The 20,681-nt window shown below is 31.6% G+C and overlaps 1 protein-coding gene across 1 annotated transcript in view; it reads left to right on the top strand.

Moving 5' to 3' along the window:
- LOC129916082 (GTPase-activating protein CdGAPr) overlaps nt 1-20,681 on the top strand; it is a 146,139-nt gene that overhangs the window by 56,587 nt on the left and 68,871 nt on the right. Inside the window, exon 3 of the mRNA XM_055995862.1 lies at nt 8,282-8,369. The gene's annotated coding sequence lies outside the window, so the exon portion shown is untranslated. The remainder of the gene's footprint in view (nt 1-8,281; nt 8,370-20,681) is intronic.

The following is a 20,681-nucleotide window of genomic DNA, read 5'->3' as shown; positions in this document are numbered from 1 at the left end:
CTGATGTGGACTCTTAAAGCTCAAGTTCTTCGACACCAAGATTGTGCTCGATCCACCATTTTGACGAACGGTTTTGCTCTACACAATAAAAATAATAATAAGGTTACTGGGCTACAGTATGGCTGAATTGGTGCCAGCAACTTGAAAACTGGAACTGGAACGGCAATGGCAATCGCTTTGTTTCAAAAGAATTATTTTACTTCATTTGTAGATTTTTTTTAAATTGCCGTTACAAAAAAAAAAGTTTTAAAAGTGTCAGAATCACCTAAAAAATTGCCCTTTATCAAAATGAAAAAAAATTGCATTTTTCAAAAATAGTACGGAAATGGTTTTGTTTCAACAAAATATCGCTACACCACTTTTTTTAAAACTATCGTAAAACAAAACTTAGGAATGCTTTAAGATTTTGGTAACATACTGCTTTTAAATGTCAATTTTGTGCCTAGGCATTTCAGATTCATTTAGCCTTGATTGTTTTACTGCGGTAGGTAAAAGAAAATAACAATAATGTGTACCAAAATTTCGTTGAGATAGAGCGATTTCTGTACTTTATTTTCGCATTTTTACGACTTTGATGGCTGGCTAAAGTCTTGTAGTCAAGGTCATCAGGTCATAATTTTGCGCCTTTTTGAATAAAAGTATTGTCGACTTTACAATGATTTGAAGTAGTCGAATTGGCAAACTAAAAGATCTAAAACTGTTAAGAAAAATTTGAACGACGAAAAACTAAAGGTAAAAGCAATCGCGTTTACACTATCCACTTCTAGGACCTTGTGGTGTGGTCGCTGAAAAATATTCAAAGAAAAAAATGACCAGCAGTTTTTTTTTATAAAATCTTTATTAGGTCTTTTGATCAAATTCTGACTAAAATCACAAAAAATTAGGTTACACCAAAATAATGCTGATTTACCGTGGGTCTTAAATTCGATAAAAAATTCAAGTTGTCAAAAGAATCCATCTATGACAAAAAACGCCAAAACTTTGGGTTTCCTTATAGTTACAAATTGATTCGAACTTTTCTTTGATTATAAACATTAAACATTTGCCAAAATGCGCATTATTTTGAATGTCACTTCTTTACCATGCGACCAATATTTAACCGAGAAGTCTTAACGGACCGCATAATGGATGTAATTGTGCCGATATTAATCTTAAATAAACAATAAAAATATAGAGAAAATTAACTTCGTGACTTTTAATGACATCTCTATGGAAAATGCTGTAAATAATTGTGGTCAGTCACCAAAGCGCGCTTAAATAAGTTGCCACATTCATTATTTATTTCTTACAAAATGAACCTGATAGACATGTTGGTCGGACAGCCAACTTGCAGTCACCGGCACCGTTCGTTGGTTGTGTGCACCCAGCTGCACAACTCGTTTGAATATCAACCAAAACCATTCTTTATATTCTCCTGAGAGACTCGCAAAATCTATTCGAGCATAGACTAAGTCTTAAATAGGTTCTAACCGAAAGCTATATATTGCAACGTCGGAAAAAAAACCCGCTAGGCACCCAATTTCCACATGATTATTGATGATCATCCTAGAAATTGTCCAACTTAGCCTGTTAGAATGCATTTGACTTTCAGGCTTGGTTGTTTTATGTATTTTATCTATGCACTTCTCTTGGCAAATTTATGCCCCTCTACGAGCATGTGGGTATATGTACTTCTGGAACAAGTGGTGTTCTTTTATCTCTTCTTCAGGCAAATGAACTTTCCAGTTAGACGCGCTCTGCACCACTATAAGCCCAAGGGTAATATTTATGAGAGGACATAACGTCAGATCAGAAGTCTGATGTACATGTCACCATCTTTGGAAGTTAATAGAGTGCTGTTCCACACTCATATGTCGTCCCATTTCCACGAATGGCAAAGTGATTAGATTTAAGATGCTGGGAAATTTATATTTCAATTTGACAAATTCCAGCGGAAGCCATGTTGGCACACACACTATGCACAATTGCATCATTTGTCGGAATTTCGGAATGACATTAAGACAACCTAGACTTTGCGCATTTTTGTATACGCTATAGAATGGCATTTCTATCTCAGAACTGATTTTGATGCTGGAGAATGGAGAAAGGAAAATATGTCGTTTTGGGATGAAAACTACCAACGATTGCGTGCAGATGCAAGTTAAGAGCCATTTTGTGAATGTTTTATAGTTTTGGTTGTTCTCTCTCCCAAGCGGTTTGTGGTTGCAATTAACAGTTTGGTATAGAAAAATTCACAATTGTAGATATGTGTTTTGGCGTGATTTTAATGCATTTTCAAGATTGAACTTGGTTCACAGTTTTATCAGGTTCATAAAGTTTAAAAGTGGAAAATGCCGTTCCGTTTATGCTTTAAAGTACATATACCGCTGTTGAATGGGGAGAAAAGTTGTTGGCAATTATATTAATGATTTTATTGATTGGATATTTAAATAAAATGAGTTGACTTCACGTCATTCGATACATGAATAAAGATGATTTATTGAAAAAAGTCAATTTGGATTCTGGTTCTTATCAAGTTAGTTTGTTTTTCAACCGGTCGCAATATTTTGTGGTGCGTCTGTATTTGCACTCAATTTATATGTTTGATGATTTTCCATGGCAGTTCTTATAATGAAGAATTTTTGTTTGTGCTGTAAACCGGGAAATAAAGAGAGGTTAGTGAATAAGATATATTTTATACTAAATGATATAACATAAATTATCCCCCAATAAAGCAGCACCTAAGTCTTTAAGAGATGCCTTTTTTGTCAAAAGACTGACGTCTTTTTCGGAGTCACAGTGTTTCCCAAATTAAGTCTCACAATCACTCAAATAGTTGACAAAATTGTATGTGATGTCTGAAGTTAGTGGACTCCATAGCGTATCCGTTTATTTAAGATAAGACACACTAAGCTATATTTATGCCATAAGCAACATCTATGTCTATAAGGATATTTGACCTTTCCCGTTTTTAATAAGACACTTTTCTATTCTGAACGTGGCATTCATGTGTTGATTGTTTCATCTTTTTTTAAAATTGTTAAATTTGACCCCCTGACTTAAAGCTTGTTTCCATATTGCCACTTCTTCCTTTTTAGAGTTCGTTGTTCTTTTCTTTTTTACGTATCGATCTTATTAAGAGTTCCGGTTCTTCCCTGCTTCTTAAATTCTTCATTGGACCAGAGATTTCATCCTATGTAGCCTTGTGAAATCTGTGGTGCCACTTTTGAAGGCTCCTTGGGCGTTTTCATTCAATTTGTCCTAGTGTTGAGAAATTTTGAAAGATCGATCACCGAAAGTTTTGGGGCTATCTGCCCGTCAACAGTCACAACATGACCAATTTAGTTGGGTTTGTTAATTCGGAGACCGCAAAGTTCTCTTGTGAATATTTAGGCGACCTGACTGGAAGATAATTTCTGCATCTGCAAAGTTGATCAGTCTTAACCCGCTGCCCGAGGTTTTTTTTCGAATGTGGGTCGATCCAAAAATGGACAAACTTATCACATTTAGTACAGATCGTGGCACTTTTAAATTTTGGGCTAATTCGAATTGTGACAAAGCGCTCGCGTACACATTTAAAGGCCATGATTCTTGTTGATAGATCTTTCGCCTTTTCTGCTACTTATGAAAGTATCCGTATAAGATATCAGATTAGGTGGGCAAAGGATGAATTATGTTACACAACAAGAGTTTTCAAGATAAATTTTGGGTGTGAGTAATAGTAACAATCAACAAATCAGTGTTTTTTTAAAGGTATTTTTAATTTTATGTATGAAATGTATAAGTCTTGAGGTCCCTAGGGGGGCATTTAGAAATTAAACTACAAAAGCACTGCAGTTTTTTTTACCTAATTCGAAATAGCTTCCAAACGGATTGGGGTCAAAATTCTGCTTTACAAAACTTTGCTTTTAAAATTCAGCTTTTCTTTTACAGAATTATGCAAAGAATTAAAAAAGGTCTTGGAAAATGTTCCTTTTTCCTTTTTGAATTTTTTGCAGAATTTAAAAATCATCTTCACGCATAATCTAGTGCTTATTTGATTACTTACTTACATTTCCAATTTTTTATGCACTGTATTTTTCTGTTTGATAAGTAAATTTTGAAGTTTTAGCAAAAGGTTTTTAATATTAAATATTTTCCAAAAATAATTAAGCCAAGGAAAAATAGATTTTTTCAAGGAAAAATTTTGTAACAGGCTGACTTTGGTATACAGCTTGGTATTAGGGTGGTTTACAATCTGTGAAAAGTCCTGAAGTTTCCTCTGTCCGCTAGTCCCATTATAAGATGTCAAAGGTCACAACATTTTTTATTTAAAAAACGGTAGGTTTTAGACGAAAATTATGTTCTACAAAATTGTAGCTGAGGCAATTTTACAAAAAAAATGTTTTACAAAGTTTTGTTGTATCATGCACTGTTTAGCAATTATGTATATCACTTCAAACTCGCATTATGTTTTTCTTGATATTTTTATATTTGTTATTTTAATCAAATAACATGGAATAGTTTGAAATGTTGTAATGTCTAAAATGTGATACAAAAAAACTTTATATAACAATTTTTTGTAGAATAATTGTAAACCACCCTAACACAGCTGTATACCAAAAATCAGGCTGTTACAAATTTGTTACTTTCTTTGACAATTTTTCTTCTATTCTTAAAAACTTATCAATTTATCAAAAAAAAAAAAACAGAATTTTTTAATTTATAAAAGCAGAATTTTGAAAGACAGAATAGAAAAAAATCTGATTTTTGAAAATCTGAATTTTCTCTGAAAAAGCATACATTTTGAAAATCAGAATTTTGAAGTCAGAATTTTGACCCGCTCCCTTTCGAAACGCCCCCAGTTTTGCCTTTCAGAACAGCCCATCTCATACAAATAATTTGAAGATCTTTCGAATATTTTCTTGCTCACTCCAAAAAAATTTATAACAGTGGGCTCTTAGATTACAAAGCAAGCAAATAGTTTGGTACGATTTTTTGTCAGACATCGGTATCAAACAAAAATTGACATTTAAATCCAGACCAGTAGGCTATTGATGATGTCGAAAAAAACAGGGTAATAAGGAACTAAGACGTTCACGGGTTTTTATTGCAGGAATCGTTCAATGGGTTATAAAAGAAGATAAAACCGCGGAGTGCTATTAAATGAGAGGGTGGAAACTGAAGATAGGGGTGCAAAAGCCCCCTTTTTGGTTTTTTCAATATACCTCGTAAACCAAGCAGGTATTTTATCAATTGTTTTTGAAATGCCCGATTTCAAAGTCAAAACTTGTGAAAAAAAAGTTTAAAAAGCACATTGAGTACAATTTTCACAAAGACTGTGGACTTAAATACGAAATTGATCGACAAAGTAAACTGCCTTAATTGATTTCTTATCAAATCATCAAAATCATAATGTTCCTATGCCTTCTACTTTTTGAGAAAATTGAAAAATAGACAAAATACTTTCTTTATCGGAATCACTTGCTTATTTCAAAAACAATTGATTAAAATAACTTCATTTTAAAATTAATATTAACTTTATATTTCTAGCATTTGAAAAAAGTATCAATCAAAACTGTAGGTGTTGCCGTTGTTTTTTAATAATTTTTTTTTATTTTAAGTATTGTTTTTAGAAAATTGCCCCTCCCGCCAAAACGGGGGGACATTGACCCCCCCTCCCATAGTAAACAATGATTGTATTTAACCCCTCTACAGAACCTCATTATTAGTTCTTGGTGCTTAAGTTATCGTACTTTCCCCTCTTTTCTTTTTCTTTCCCTTTCTTTTTTTCTTTGGAGCAACGTTTATGTCTATCTCAACCCAAAAAAAATGTACAAGTAAAAAAGCAAAAAAACTCCAAAAATCGATTTTTTTGATATTTTTTTTATGATTATGAAATTTTTTTTTTTTCAATTTTTTAAAAACATTATTCCAATAGGAAATTTAATTCTCTACAAAAAGTTATATGTGCAATATATCAAAATTTTGATTCGTTTACGAGGTATATTGAAAAAACCAAAAAGGGGGCTTTTGCACCCCTATCTTCAGTTTCCACCCTCTCATTTAATAGCACTCCGCGGTTTTATCTTCTTTTATAACCCATTGAATGATTCCTGCAATAAAAACCCGTGAACGTCTTAGTTCCTTTCTAAACTACATAATCAATAGCCTATACAGTAGGGTGTCCGTTATTTCCCAAAGTGATGTTTTCGGGGGTGACACCCCCCAGATCGAAAGTTTAGGGCCTAAACGGGGAATTTAGCAAAAAAAAATTGTTTGGGGGTCATTAACCCGTGCCTCTAAGGTCATACTTTCCCCATACAAATTTGTATGGGAAATTTTTAACTCATACATAAAATTTTTTTTCTCTCGAGTTAAATCATCTATTTTTAAAATGTTTGTTGATTCTGGTTGGAAAATAGTTCCTTTAAAAGATTACATTCAAAATTTCCCATTAAAAATTTTTTTTATATTTTATTTCGGTTTTTGAAATTATTAGCTGTTTTCGTAGTTTTTGCTTTCACCTATCACATAATTTTAAATGCAGTTTTATTGGTTTTTAATTCTTTTCAAATATTGCATTCAAAAATTTGTGTAAATTCCCCGTATTTAGGGCTAAATTCCCCGTATTTAGGGCTTAAACTTTCGATCTGGGGGGTGTCACCCCCGAAAACGTCACTTTGGGAAATAACGGACACCCTACTATACAGAGAAGTAAAACAAAATGGGTTTCATGATACAATTCGTGTTGGTCTGTTCGTCTATCTTTCTATGAAGCTGCAGCCTTAAAAATGTATTAACCCTCTACTGCATGAATTATGAACGAAATGATATACAAATTTTTTTAACAATTTTTTAGCTTTATTAGGGGTTGAAAAAAGGTATTACATAAATTTTTTTATTTTTTTACATATATATAAATTTTTAGAAACATAAACCATATTTGGGTTAGTATGCAGCAAGTCAATTTCCAGCAAACAATAAATAACCCATATATGGTTTAGTATGCATTCAAGGTATGTTTTGTAAAATATGTTTTTATTACATTGGACTTTCCTTATTCATGGAATTTATTCAAACTCTTTCTTTTATCATTGTTGCAGAAGAACACCTTCCATTTTCTACATGTACACAATACGTTTTGAGTCCCGAAATTTGATATATTGGTGTTTTTGTTTGCCATTCAGGGATATGGTCGATGTTTTCAGTTAGTACTGAATTCAACGGCTTTTGCCCTTGGTTGTTGTGAGTGAATTGGAGTTTCGGGATTAGATGGGGCTGGACTTCCGTGACTTGTATATAACTCCCTCAGCTTTGTTTTGTTCCTTCTCTGCTTTTATCACATGCCAAAGCTGAAGGGCATCATCTTTTTCGTGACATTTTAGGTGTTACAGATTTGCAAAAGTGCTCGGAGATGGCTTGTTTGATGTTAAAAAGGGCCAGAATCTGAAGCTAGATCGTCATCACTTCGAAAGCCATCACCAGTTTTAGCATTAACACACTTATTTTTTCCATAGAAAGTCTTCCAATTCATTTTACAAAACAAAAAAATTCCCACAAAAATCCAGTAATGTAAGTCGCCAACGCATGATAACACATATATGGTGTTTTGGAAAAAACGCAAAAAAAAGACAAAAATTATTAAAAAAAACAAAAAACAAACTTCTTAAACATATAAAAGTATAATAAATTCATACGAAACTTATTTTTAATTGGATGCAACTTACTTATTTCTTATAAAAAAACACTTGAAAAGTTCACACTTTTATTCACTGATTTGCACTTTAGACATGCTCTTGAAACAATGAGTTTATTTCAGAATCACGACTCTCTTACTGATAATAAAAACCGGTTAATTATAAAAAAATAGACATAGTTTTATTAAAGTTTTTTCTTTTTGACATTTGGTGCAATATAACAAGAATAAATCGATATGAAATCGATAAACCATATATGGGTTAGTATGCGGTAGAGGGTTAAAGATGTTTTTCCTTAGTTCATAGGTTACCACACAGTACTACATTATATATGTATTTGTAGGTTCTGTTCAAGATAACTATATTTCACAAGCACAACAATTTTCTAATTCTCTCCTACATAGTTCAACACTATTCCAAGTTTTATCTGGGTCTAAAATTTGTTATCTCTTTTGCTTTGTTCAAACAAAACCATTTAAAACAATTCTGGGTCAACCAAAACGACAATGCCCACACATTATTCCCCATCTTTTGTTCAAAAAACTTAAAAAAAAAGAAAAACTCACCCCCTTTTTTCAGTTTCTAATAAAAAAAAAACCCTCTCATTTTCTTCTTTTTTTCAGATACTACATAATAATATAACAACTTACAAGGACCAAATACAAAAACAACAATAAAACAAAAAAAATTGCAATGATGAATTAAACCAGGGTAAGTACTTGTTATATCCATATACCTCCTACTCGTCGTACATACTTCTTCACATGTGTATCTACTGCGTAAGACAATCTCCAGCGGCTTTTGAAATCCACTTACAAAGTGCATCCTATCGATATGGTAGGGTTTTGTTTTTTTTTTCTTTTTCTTGCTCGTGCTCGTTCATATCTCTTGCCCCACATTATTCCTCAGTTATCTATGGCGAAAGCTCAGCGTATTACACCACAAAGACTTTAGCTCATTTTATTGGTTTGTACTAGGTTCTAGGTCAAAATCGTTTATCAACTCCTACAACAGAAGCAGAACAATATTCTCCCGCCCTCCCACTCATATTTAAATTCAAATTCAGATTCAAATTCAAATTCCACCCACAAACATGTTATTCATATATACGAACAGCAAAATCATATGAGTTTGGAATGGAAGGAAACATTGGGGCTTATGTGATGGTCTGATGTCTTGCAAATAAATATGCACCCCTATGACCAGACCAGAGCAGACCCAGAGACACTAGGGCCCATCGACCAGCATCGTTGTTGTTAGTCGTTGTCAAATAATTACCATACCATACCAGTGTGGCGGCCAAGATATGTATTATGATGACTGTCCACTTTCGGTTCGGTTCGTTCGATTCGATTGTGGAAGTGGGAGCAAGAGCTTTATGTCACATTGCTGTCACATATCTTTCCCTCTGAACACACTCGAATCGTGTCTTCGTTCGCAATGCATTTTGTTGAATAAATTTGAATTCTGACAAAAATAAAAAAATAAAAAAAAAATTAAACAAGAAACAAAGTGAATTCCCCCATATCGTTCCCAATTTGAATATAAAGAAAATAGCTTGTTCCTGATAAGCATACGGAATTTGTAAATGAATATTTCATAAAATGGCCGTTTGAAGATGCAGTCGCTCATGCAGCGAATGACAGACGATATTTTTCGATATATAGATGTCTGTGTCAAAACCAGGAAGTTCTTTTGACATAATTAACTCTTGAGTTAACAATCAGAGTTTTTTTTTTCTTTTTAATTAAGATTTTATGATGCGTCTCTTTTGTGGGTTGGATTCTTATTGATTGGATACACACATTTCGTTCTATTCAAAGATGATGGATGGTATTTGAATGACCGTGATGACAGATTGGGATTTCTTTTGTGTGGTGAGAATAAATGTTTAACGGAACTTTGAGATTAAAGAAAGATTATCCAATTATTTTTGTCTCCTGTGAACAGGAAATAGGTTGTATGTACTGTAAGCTTTAAATTTTATGAAACTAGAAATTTTTCTTAAAACAATATACGATTCCTGTTTAATATACATAGGTACGTTTTATAAGAATTTTCATCTTTAAAAAACCGACTAACAAAAACCGATTTTCTTAAAAAAATTAAATCATTTCAAATTTGTGGAAATAGTCTTAATATTTTGTGGTTGAAACAACAAAGAACTTTTTAAAGGACATTGGTAATTTTGGCCCTCAGACCAATAACGATCAGTAATTTGTCATTGAAAAGGTATTTTTGTCTAGATCAAATGTTTTTATATGGCTACTAGTCTCAATAAGCTGTGGGAAAAAAGTTATAGGCATAAATGTAGAATAAATAAGGAATTTACAGAGAGGTGACCGTACTTAGCACATAGGAAAAGAGGCTAATATTGGTGTCACATGAAAGATATGTTGATAGTTAAAATGAAAAAAAAAAAAAAATATTTTGATGTAGAATGAAAAATTAAATTCCATACAATGAAATGTTAACAAAGAAACAATAATCATTTTTATTAAAAAAAAAAACAAAAACAAAACAAACGCCAGAACTGAATGAAATTGAAATGGGACCACATGGCAGCCACCAGCTTTCCAATACAAAAAGAATTATCAAAATTGGTTCACTCAGTCAAAAGTTATGAGGTAACAAACATAAACAAAAAAAATACAGTCGAATTGAATACCTCCTCCTTTTCGGAAGTCGGTAAAAATTAAAACTGCATGCGGCGCTCTGCAGGGTCATGAACATAAGATTAAAATAAGCTAAAATATATTTAAAACCAGTTATTTTTTTCGATTGAAACTAATGGTTGCGTATTTTGTTATTTTTAAAGTTAGCTGGACAAACATTTTTTTGTATTATATTTTGGTATTCTATTATGAGCAGAGATACAATTTCAATTTCAATTTATTTCAATTTATTTCATAATGGTGTACAAATAAGACTGAGTCTTTTATAGTACCTTAAGACAGGATTTGCAAGTACAATTCAAGTTATTTAGATAAGTAACAATAATAGTACATACAATATTTTAACAAAAACAAAAAAAAAAAAGTTAGATAAAATTTACAAAATGATTTAAATTTTAGGTAAGAATAATTTTATTAGACTAAGATTAAATATTTTATTTTCAATTTACTGTTTGCATGTTTAATGAATTAAAATAGTTAAATATTGCTTTTTTAAACTGTAAGATTCCTACTATTTGTTTTAAACTTACTGGCAAGGAGTTCCAGAGTTTGCTGGTATATACATAAAATAGTCTAGAAGAGTTCAAATAAGTGCATAAAGGTGTAATAAGATTCAGAGTTCGGGCAGATTGTGAAAACTGTAACTTTTCATATAAATATAGCGGCGTTTTTCTTTGAATTATTTTGTGTAAGAATATACAACATCTCGTATCCAAAAACTGTTCAAAAGTACAGCCAAGGACAAGTTGATGGTATTGAGAGACATGGTCAAACCTACGCAGATTAAAAATATACCGAATTATATTATTAAAAGCAACTACCAATTTATGAAAAGAACGAGAATCAAGCTTAGCGTAAACCACTGCAGCATACTCTATGATGGGCAAAAGCAATGATTTGCTGATTTTTAGTTTGGTTTCAGTAGGTGTTAGGTATGAAAACATATTCAATTTTCGAAGACCACCGTAGATGCGACCAATAGAGGTATTAATATGATCGTTAGCTGAAATGGAACGATTAATTTTAAAACCAAGGCTTGTAACAACATTTTTAAACTCGATTTGGAATCGAGATACGAACACAGGTGGAAGATTGGTTGTATCGAATTTCGGTTTAGAGATGGCAATGATTTGGGATTTTGCTGGGTTAAGCGTTAAGCCATTACATTAGATACCCAAAGGAGATGGGAAACTTTCGTTAGTTTTACTCCCAAAACCCATTTGTTTATTTCGTGTTGTTGTAATTTCTTTTGTCCTCGTGAATAAATGTGAAAAACACACAGTGTAACCACAGTGTTTTAATGCATACTTATCCAAAAGTGTACGATTTTTCACGAAGACTTAGCCAAAAGCGTTCGATTTTTCACGCATACTTAGCCAAAAGCGTACGACGCAGCTTGTAGGCAAACCAGTATGACGTCAGGAGTTTCCCATCCCTTTTGGGTATCTGTGATAATGAGATAACCACAAGAAAAATGTGTTGTTAAGTCTTAAAATGGATGAAAGTTTCATTTTGTTTCAAGGCCTTAGGCCCTTTATTTCAATTATATGTTCTGACTTCGTCAAGCGTTTTAAAAATGTATCCGCATGTTTCCGTCGTGAAATGGTGCTTAGGACCTCGCTCAATATTCTATTTATCAGAATCCGTTAAGGGTTTTTGTGAATAGCTGCGGCACCCATACAATATTTTTTTTTTGGTCAGATTCATAGGGCAAAAACGTATTTTCGATATTTTCAAAAATCGTAAATCACATTTTTGTGAATCGCAAATTACTTTTTTAGATTCTTCATAATAATATAAGACAAAAAGATTAAATAAAATTTTTCGATATCTCGCTTCGTTTTCGAGATATATATAGTTTTCCCAAAATCGTTTGCTCGATGTCGGCTCTTCCCCATCTATTTTTGTACATATGTACTCGGTTGCCACATATCGCACTTATAATTAGATATATATATTTAAAAATCAATAAAGCACTTGAAGAAATACATATATAACATAATTAAACTGGTTTTCATTGCAAAAATTAAGTGTACTTGGAACCACGAATTTAGTTTCTCTAGATTGGCAGAATTGCACACAGTGTGCCGCTTTGAAAATTGGACTTCCATGTGGCAATCCTATTTAAATGGCACATAACTAATACTGTTATATATCTTTGTAGCATTATCAAATAAGAACATTTTTGAAATGCCAAACGAAAGCCTAAATAGTAAAAAAAATTAATAAAATAATATAAGGAATGTAGTCCTCTAAATATGACAACCTTATTCACTAAAAAATAAACTATATACCAGCTAAAGGCAAATTCTAAGAAACACTAAAAATACTATTTGTTTCAATCAAATTATATATGATATAATTGATAGAGTTAGAACCCAAAACATGGTGGCGCAAAATCTCAGTCAGCACTCGTTCAAGCGATAAAGCCTACTCTAGCTAAAACACTTGTTTAGTTCTAAATCCTCGTCTTACTTTTTCTCATTTTTGAACAGTTTAAACTACTTTTCTAACTAGAGTAGACATGTAACGTAACCTGAGCAAATTTGTAGTTGAACACACATAAATTTATTAAAAGAAAAAACAACCTTAATGACCAAAACATTTAACAAAAAATCAAAAACAATAAATTAAAATCAAAACACAACACCTAAATTTGACAGAAAAGTAACTCAAACGAACCCTTACAAAAAAAAAAGGAAAACAAAATTATTTAAAAAATTTGATTTTTATTTCTTCTTTTTTTATCAAGTATTATACTGAAATAAAATTAAAATTAAAACTTAAAAAAAAAAAAAACTGGCTTAGCCTTCAAATGACCAATCGCATATTGGATAAATTGTGCGAAGTTGATCTAAAGCATAATTTTTATTGTATGGCTCCGGATATATTTTGTTGAACTATGTTTTCAATTATGAGAAGAATTTATTTAAAAGAATATTATTAACTTCTAAAACCAATTTTCTTTACTTATATTGCTTTTCATTGACAAACATTTACAAATGAAAGCATACTTTAAACAGACAAACAAGCGTTTTGGTCGTTTTAAAGTTAGACGACCTGTTTAACGATACTTTACATTAGGGGTATTCACGTAAACGCGGAAAACCCATAGAAACCGTAGAATTGTCTATCGGTAGAAATAAGTTTTCAAAATTTGTATGGGAAAAATATTCCGCAAATCATAGAATTTTATCTCACAATTTTGAAGCAGAAACTGTAGAAAAAAAATCTGATAAAATTTGGGTGTGTTCAATCACCTATCGAATAGGCTATCTGGGATCCCCGTATCTGGAATATCTTTTTGAACGCGATTTATGTCTTATTATTCATATAACCACAGGTGAAATATGTTAATATTGAAAAAAGAATATTATTTTATTTGAGCAAATTAGGTACATTTTTTTTATTGTTGCACAGTAATTGCAAAATTAGCTTGACTTATTTTTTTTAATTGAACAAATTTTATAAGTTCAATTTGACGTTTAACAAACAGCTGTTTGTTTCCCTTGTTTACGCAACATTTAAACCTTTTGCGGAATTTTCTTTTTTTTCTGCAAAGTAGAAAATTATCTCTTCACGTAAATACCCTTATTAAGTCGTTCGAAAATATCAAAGAGTTGACTCTCGTTTTAAATTTGTTTTTAGAGTCCCTCCGTTTTAAAGTAGTTTGCGCTAGTATCTTTTAAAATAGTATTTTGAGTGTTTCTTGGAAATTGCGTAGGTTTGCCGAGTATTTTTGAGGTGCTATCCGACAGGCCTTTTTACCCGTACCAATCTAAGTTCTAGATGAAATTCGTCTGTTTGAGTATGTGCTCTTATTTTCTACATAAAACATCGGTTTTTGTAGCAAAATAAGATTATGTAAAAATTTTTTAATGAAAATATTTTCAGAAACATTTACCTTTTTAGAGCTATATAAACATGATTTGTAGGTACTTCTCTAGTTGCGAAAGAGAACGATTTAACTTTATTATTTTAATCGTCTTCATTTAACATAATCTACCAAAGTAAGTAAAAATCTTCAAAAAGCCACAAGCGTAACGTCTAAAGCAATGTACATAATAAAAATCTGAAGATATTGTTTGCAATTGTGTACTCTTGAGTACTTACAATAAATAAAATCATCAATCTACCTTAAACCGTATTAAATCTCTTCATGTACATATTATTCTACTTGTGAACCACATCATCAATCCTTTCAATGATAAACCATTTATTTCTCATTAAAATGTCGTTATATGCGCGCATCGCACCCAAGCTTTTATGACTAATTTTATACGAGTGTACTCATAGTAGCTTCATTTCAATTAAACTTTCTTCTCCGCATCAGTATTACAGAGAATTCTTATTAGTTAATAAACAAGACAACAACAAACGCTATACAGAAAATACAAACAGGCTGTCTGCCTGTTTTATGAAGTTAATTAATTAATACCTTATTTTTCTCAATACAAAATTAGGTAACCTAACGCTTGATAAAATTTTAAATGAACACATCGTGCATTAGAAAATACATTAATCTAAGTTATTCAAGAACGAGAATATAGAAAATGTATGACTAGGTTGCACAAAATTGAAGTCGAGCTGTGAATTAATTTTTTATAGGTCTTCTTACTGCAGTTCCAAAAATAATGCAAAAATTTCCGTTTTCGAAAATGTTGGACAAAATTTACATCCTAACTAATTTATTTCGTTCCAAAAAGTAGTTGCTTTTTAACATACCTTACTGTACTCAAAAGGAAGCTACACCTTTACTTTCAAACCCGTATGGTTTAAATGAATACCGAAACTGTTCTAGTAGCCATTCATTAATTCGTTTTATCATCGTAATGTCAAATTTGATTGAAAACTGAAATATAAATTGTATTATCAATCCATTAACTCTTCTTATATGATACAACTTCTCATGTATGTCGCATTCACCGTAACCTGTCAAGAAAAAGAAAAACAAAAAAGAATATTTTCCTTCAACGAATTGGAACTTTAAATAGCATCATCTAGATCTATTTTGCTTAAGAGTTTACAGTCTAAGAATATGAATAGCAAATATTTAAAATCGAATCTCATCGTCGTCGTCAGTCTTTAAGTCTTATAATGTCGTTATAGTTGTTGTTTGTTTTAGTGCTAAAGACGGATGCTACCATGTAGTATCCGAAACGAAATCAATACATCGCGTGCCATCTAGCCAGCAACCAGCAACAACACAAAAACCATCAAGTAAATTTGTGCTCGTTCCACTTGAGATATTTTTTTTTTTTTTTTACAAATACAAGTACATGAATGCATGTGTTTGTATGAATAGTTCGAGTTGAAGGCATTGATTTGGATAAACTCTGAATAGATCGATTGACCTTATTGACAAAAATCTAAAAATCAATTACGCTCGAGTACTATTTTAGAAAACCAGCTAACTTCAACGAAGAGTTATGTAGCTAACCTGTTTCATAAACTCAAAAGCAACCAATTTATGAATTAATCAACGTCTGTCTTATAATTTGAATCTAACTGCTAAGTTAGCTGGAGACTTGAAATTTTAATCACATATCAGATTTTAATAGCTGAGACCAAGATGAAACTTCTATGCAACCAATTTAAGACTCAATAAATTTTAAACTCAATTTTAAACCAAGAAGCAATCATTTATTTTAATCTTTCCGATAACGTTAGAGTTTGCAAAATTTTCTACTTCGCAAACAATTTTAAACTACTTCGCAACCTCTTTGTAATTCAATTCTAATCGATTTGAAACTTTTTTCTGTTAAAGAATATGAACATAATCTTCCGACCCAGAGTGTTTACTTTTCTTATGGATATACAAAAACAAGTTAATCCACAACTACAGCTCTCACTCCGGTAATAGTCTGATAGCTGGCTTCTCTTTGAGTCCTGCTGGACCAGATTTCCGCAATCAGCTTTGTTCCAACCACTATCTCCCACCTTCAGATTGGATTTATTAAAAAAATAAAAATATATAAAAGCATAGTCGACTCGATATTGCTTGAGGCATAGCAAATAATATCCTTTCTGTTTTGTTGTCGTTCTTGTTGTTGTTGTCTGATTGCAAAAAAATGTTTTTCATAGATACAAAGATAGAGTTCCATCCTGCTTGAGATAAGTTGTAGTTTTTGCTTTTGCCTACTACATCATCGATCATATAACAAATACGAAGGAAATCGAATAGATTTCGATTCGTTTCCATGAGATTCAGATACAAAATTGTATTATTTTTTTTTTTCGATTTATAATTTCAAATAGATTTTGTTTAAAGTGAATTGTGAAAAGTAGAATATCCTCTGCTCTACTTTTTTTCAAGAAGGAATTGGACTAAATTGCGGTTGGAAAACAACTCATGTAGAAACTTCTTCAAAATCGGGACAAATATTTCTGAAAAAAAAAAAAAAAATGGAAATCCTACAATCCTTTACTAGGAATGTAAAATTGATACAAAATTTCTTTTGCAACTTTTTATTTCATAACAAATCATTTCGTATAATATCAATATATTTTCGTTTTTCTTTTTCTTCACCACCTTCCTTTTGCAATCACCCTTGTGATTATAATTATTGTTGCTGCTATGTGCAAATGACAAACTTCCCATTGCAATAATCTTTTATAATGAGCGACACTTTTTCAATGGATTCCTCCATTTCCAACTGTGTGAAGCTTCATGTATTTGTAGACATAGCAAACATTGCAGAAGAAAAATGGAATACATTTTTGAATAAAAACAGAATATTTCATCATGAAAATGAAAATCGTCATTCATCGTTTGCTGATGGATGTTATACGAAAACATGCAGTTGTACATTTAAATAACTGGTGTGCATTGTACAGTGGGGTAAAATGCGGAAAATGGAGAAAAAAATCGGTATTATCTAGTTCTAGAGCGAAATTTCGTTCTGCGATATAAGACGAATAAACTGTGAACAGCTGGTAAATTTTGGTAATAAATAAAGAACAGCTGTTTTTGAACTAAATTATCATTTCAGTCGCAGTTAAAATATATTTTTACAGCACACGCTTGGACAGCAGCCAGAAGACATGTTATATTAGGGAAATCAAAGATTTCGACCGATTCTTATCATATTAGTCAAAACAATATCGTGTGATCCTGATCATATTCGTTTTTTCGTCCACAGTTAGCTATTATTGATATCCTGTTGTTCCATGCAAAATTTGATCTCGTTTTTTTTTGCATCAACAGTGGAACTAAGATTGTACACGGAGAAAAAAGACCACCTAAAAACAAGCACATTCCACATTAAATTAAGAGGTTTTCTGCATGGCTTTATTTGCAAAGATGACTACCGTCTTACATTATGTGGAAAAATCTTCATTACTTGAATGCGTAAATTTAAAAGAAATCCACTAAATTTAATCGGAAAATCATCTTATTTTTGTGTGGAAACATTTTTATATATATAAGGTAGGCGTCATCTTTTTTAAGGTGACCTTTTTTCTCCGTGTAAATAGAATCTTTTAAATCATCATGAAAAAACAAGTAAATTCGTTCTATCGAACCTAGCTTGAAATTCAGTCAAAATGATGTTTCGTTTTAAACAGTTATCAGTTTGTATTCTTAGTGATAAATAACAAAGAGTAGTATGCATTGATATTTTTGTTCTGATGTTTTAAGGACTACGTGAAGTTGGCAGCCCAAAATTCTAATATTTTTTTTCTAACCTGCCTGGTTCGATTATCCATTTTTTTTTTCGATAGCCCACTCCTTAGTTCTCAAGTTATAACGGATTTATTTATTTTTTACCTAAAAAAAAAAAACAAAAAATATTTTTTTTTGTTCAGTGTAAAAATTGTAATCCCGCACCTTTTTTTGCAGAGATATACAAAAAATGTTCTTTTATTTCAGAACCCAAAAAAAAATCGTTTTTTTTTCTGTGAAAATATCGTGAGTTTAAAACCGTTTGCCCAATGTTAACAAAGGGTAGCCCAACATTTTTTTTCGTTAGCCCAAAAATTATGACAAAAAACTTTTTTCAAATTACCAACCTTTACATATTTCTGATACCACTCTTTTCCAATTTCTTTATTTTTTTGTCAATTATTCCAAATAAATTTGGGCTTTATAAAGTATGAAAAGTGAAATTTAGACAAACAAAAACCAATTCTACCCCGCTGTCCAATTGTGCATCTTGCATTTGAATTTAAAAGAATATTATAAAACTATGATCAAAGTTTTCATAGATATTTGTTTACATTTTTGTTTCTGTTGTTGATATTCACGCGACGTTAAGTTACTCTTGGAATTGCAAAATACTTTACAAATTCCATATGATTGACATGGCGTGGAATAAAAACCATGCACAAAATTAAAAAAAAAAAAGAATAACATTCCACAAAAAAACTTGTTGTTCTGTCAGAATATACAACAAGAATCGTTTATTTTTTTTTTTTGTTCTTTTATTATTATTTATATATATTGCCACATACAGATTTCCATCATTTTGAGCAAAAATATTTATTTTGTTTTCTTATGAATCAGACATTTTTAATGGAAGTCCATTATGTGAAAGAAATCGCGTTAAACAGTTGGACAAGCAATCGAGTCTGGTTTTTTATTGTGTTTTTATTATTAATGATTATTATTTTTGGGGTTGGAGGTTGTTTTGGTTTAAAAAAGCAAGTAATTGCACTACATTTTATCCAGCCGTAGGTCATTGACAAGGTTGAAATAAGAATGTATGTGAAATAATAATCTTCAAATTAAAAGCTTTTGGTTTTCCACGTATTTTTATTGCCTGGGTTGAATCTTATCTTAACCAAAGAACCTATCAGGTCAAATTTAGAAACTGTCTTTCAGATCTTTTCATAGCCAACTCTGGAGTTCCTCAGGGAAGTCACCTAGGCCCATTTTTATTCATTTTAGCTATAAACGACGTAATCTCGTGCATAACTTCAAGTGGTATTCTAATATTTGCTGATGATATGAAGATTTTTAAAGAAATTAAGTCGACAATGACGGTATCCTTCTACAAAGCGATATTAACAGTTTTAATGTTTGGTGTGGTAAAAATGGCCTTTCACTTAACCCAGCTAAATGCCAAACAATTACATTCTCGAGAAAACGAGTCATTAATATTTTTGATTACTACATCTTGCAACATAAGCTATGTCGAGTATTTAGCTTCAAAGACTTGGGTGTCCAATTTAGCTCAAATTTAGGATTTACTGAACACATCAATTTTATAGTAAATAAAGCAAGCTCAATGCTTGGTTTTATTAAACGTTGGGCAAAGGAATTTGATGATCCATTTGTTACTCTATCTTTATACAACTGCTACGTTCTACCCCATCTTGAGTACGCTTCTCAAGTATGGAGTCCTTTTTATGAAGTTCATAAAAACCGCATTGAATCTATTCAACACAATTTTGTACGCTTCGCTCTAAAAGTTCTTCCTTGGACCGATCCTTTCAACTTGCCACCTTATGAACATCGCATTCAACTTCTTCAGATGCAAACTTTAGCACAGAGACGTGTAAATAATGATTTAATCTTTCTTCATCAGCTTATTAATTCCCAAATTGACGCCCTGATCTATTAGCTTGTATTGGTATAAATTATCCGGGTGGATCTCACCTCCTACGAAGATTTGAACCTTTGCATATCGACTTTCATAGAACAAACTATGGTATTAATGAGCCTCTTAGTCGCATGAGTAAACTTTTTAACTTGAACCATTCCTCCTTAGACTTTAATTTGACGAAAATGGGTTTAAAAACATTGTTTCGAACCAGTGCTCCACAATCGTGACTGTTAATCAGTGTTTTAAATAAATTATATATGTTGGATTTTTTGTACTTATAATTTTATAACTTGTAAATTTGTTCGTAATTATTTTGTTTTATATTGTGCATGTGGGAGGTTGTATTTTTTGTTTACTAACCACTAACATGCACTTATGATGAGCCTCTGATCGTAGATAAAAGCTTGTTCTAAGCTTACTACATCAAAGAATCTGAAGTGAAAAAAAAGTGTTTTCTCCAGTCAGTGACCAAGGATTTCGATTGTAAATATAAGTACTTAACAAGACCTAGCATCTTTCCCGAAATGAGTTTTTGATTTTTTTTTTTCGGATAGAAGCTCGACAAGTTTATGAAGTTTGGCTCAAAAACTGGTGTTTTTGTTTTTGCATTTGAACAGTGTTGCCAAGTGATTGTTCTTAGTTAAAAGATGACATTTCATATTTCTTTGATGACACTGGTAAACAATATTGCACTTTTTTTATGTTTTATGAAGTTTCTTAACTGTTTTTTTTAGTAATTTAACATCGTTGATCTTAAATCTGGTTTCAGTTTTTTCTTGCAGCTCTAGTTTGGGTGATACAAG

Source organism: Episyrphus balteatus, chromosome 3 (assembly GCF_945859705.1).
Source record: "Episyrphus balteatus chromosome 3, idEpiBalt1.1, whole genome shotgun sequence".
Taxonomy (NCBI): domain Eukaryota; kingdom Metazoa; phylum Arthropoda; class Insecta; order Diptera; family Syrphidae; genus Episyrphus; species Episyrphus balteatus.
Note: the sequence above shows the minus strand (reverse complement) of the source record. Positions and strands in the feature narration are given on the sequence as shown.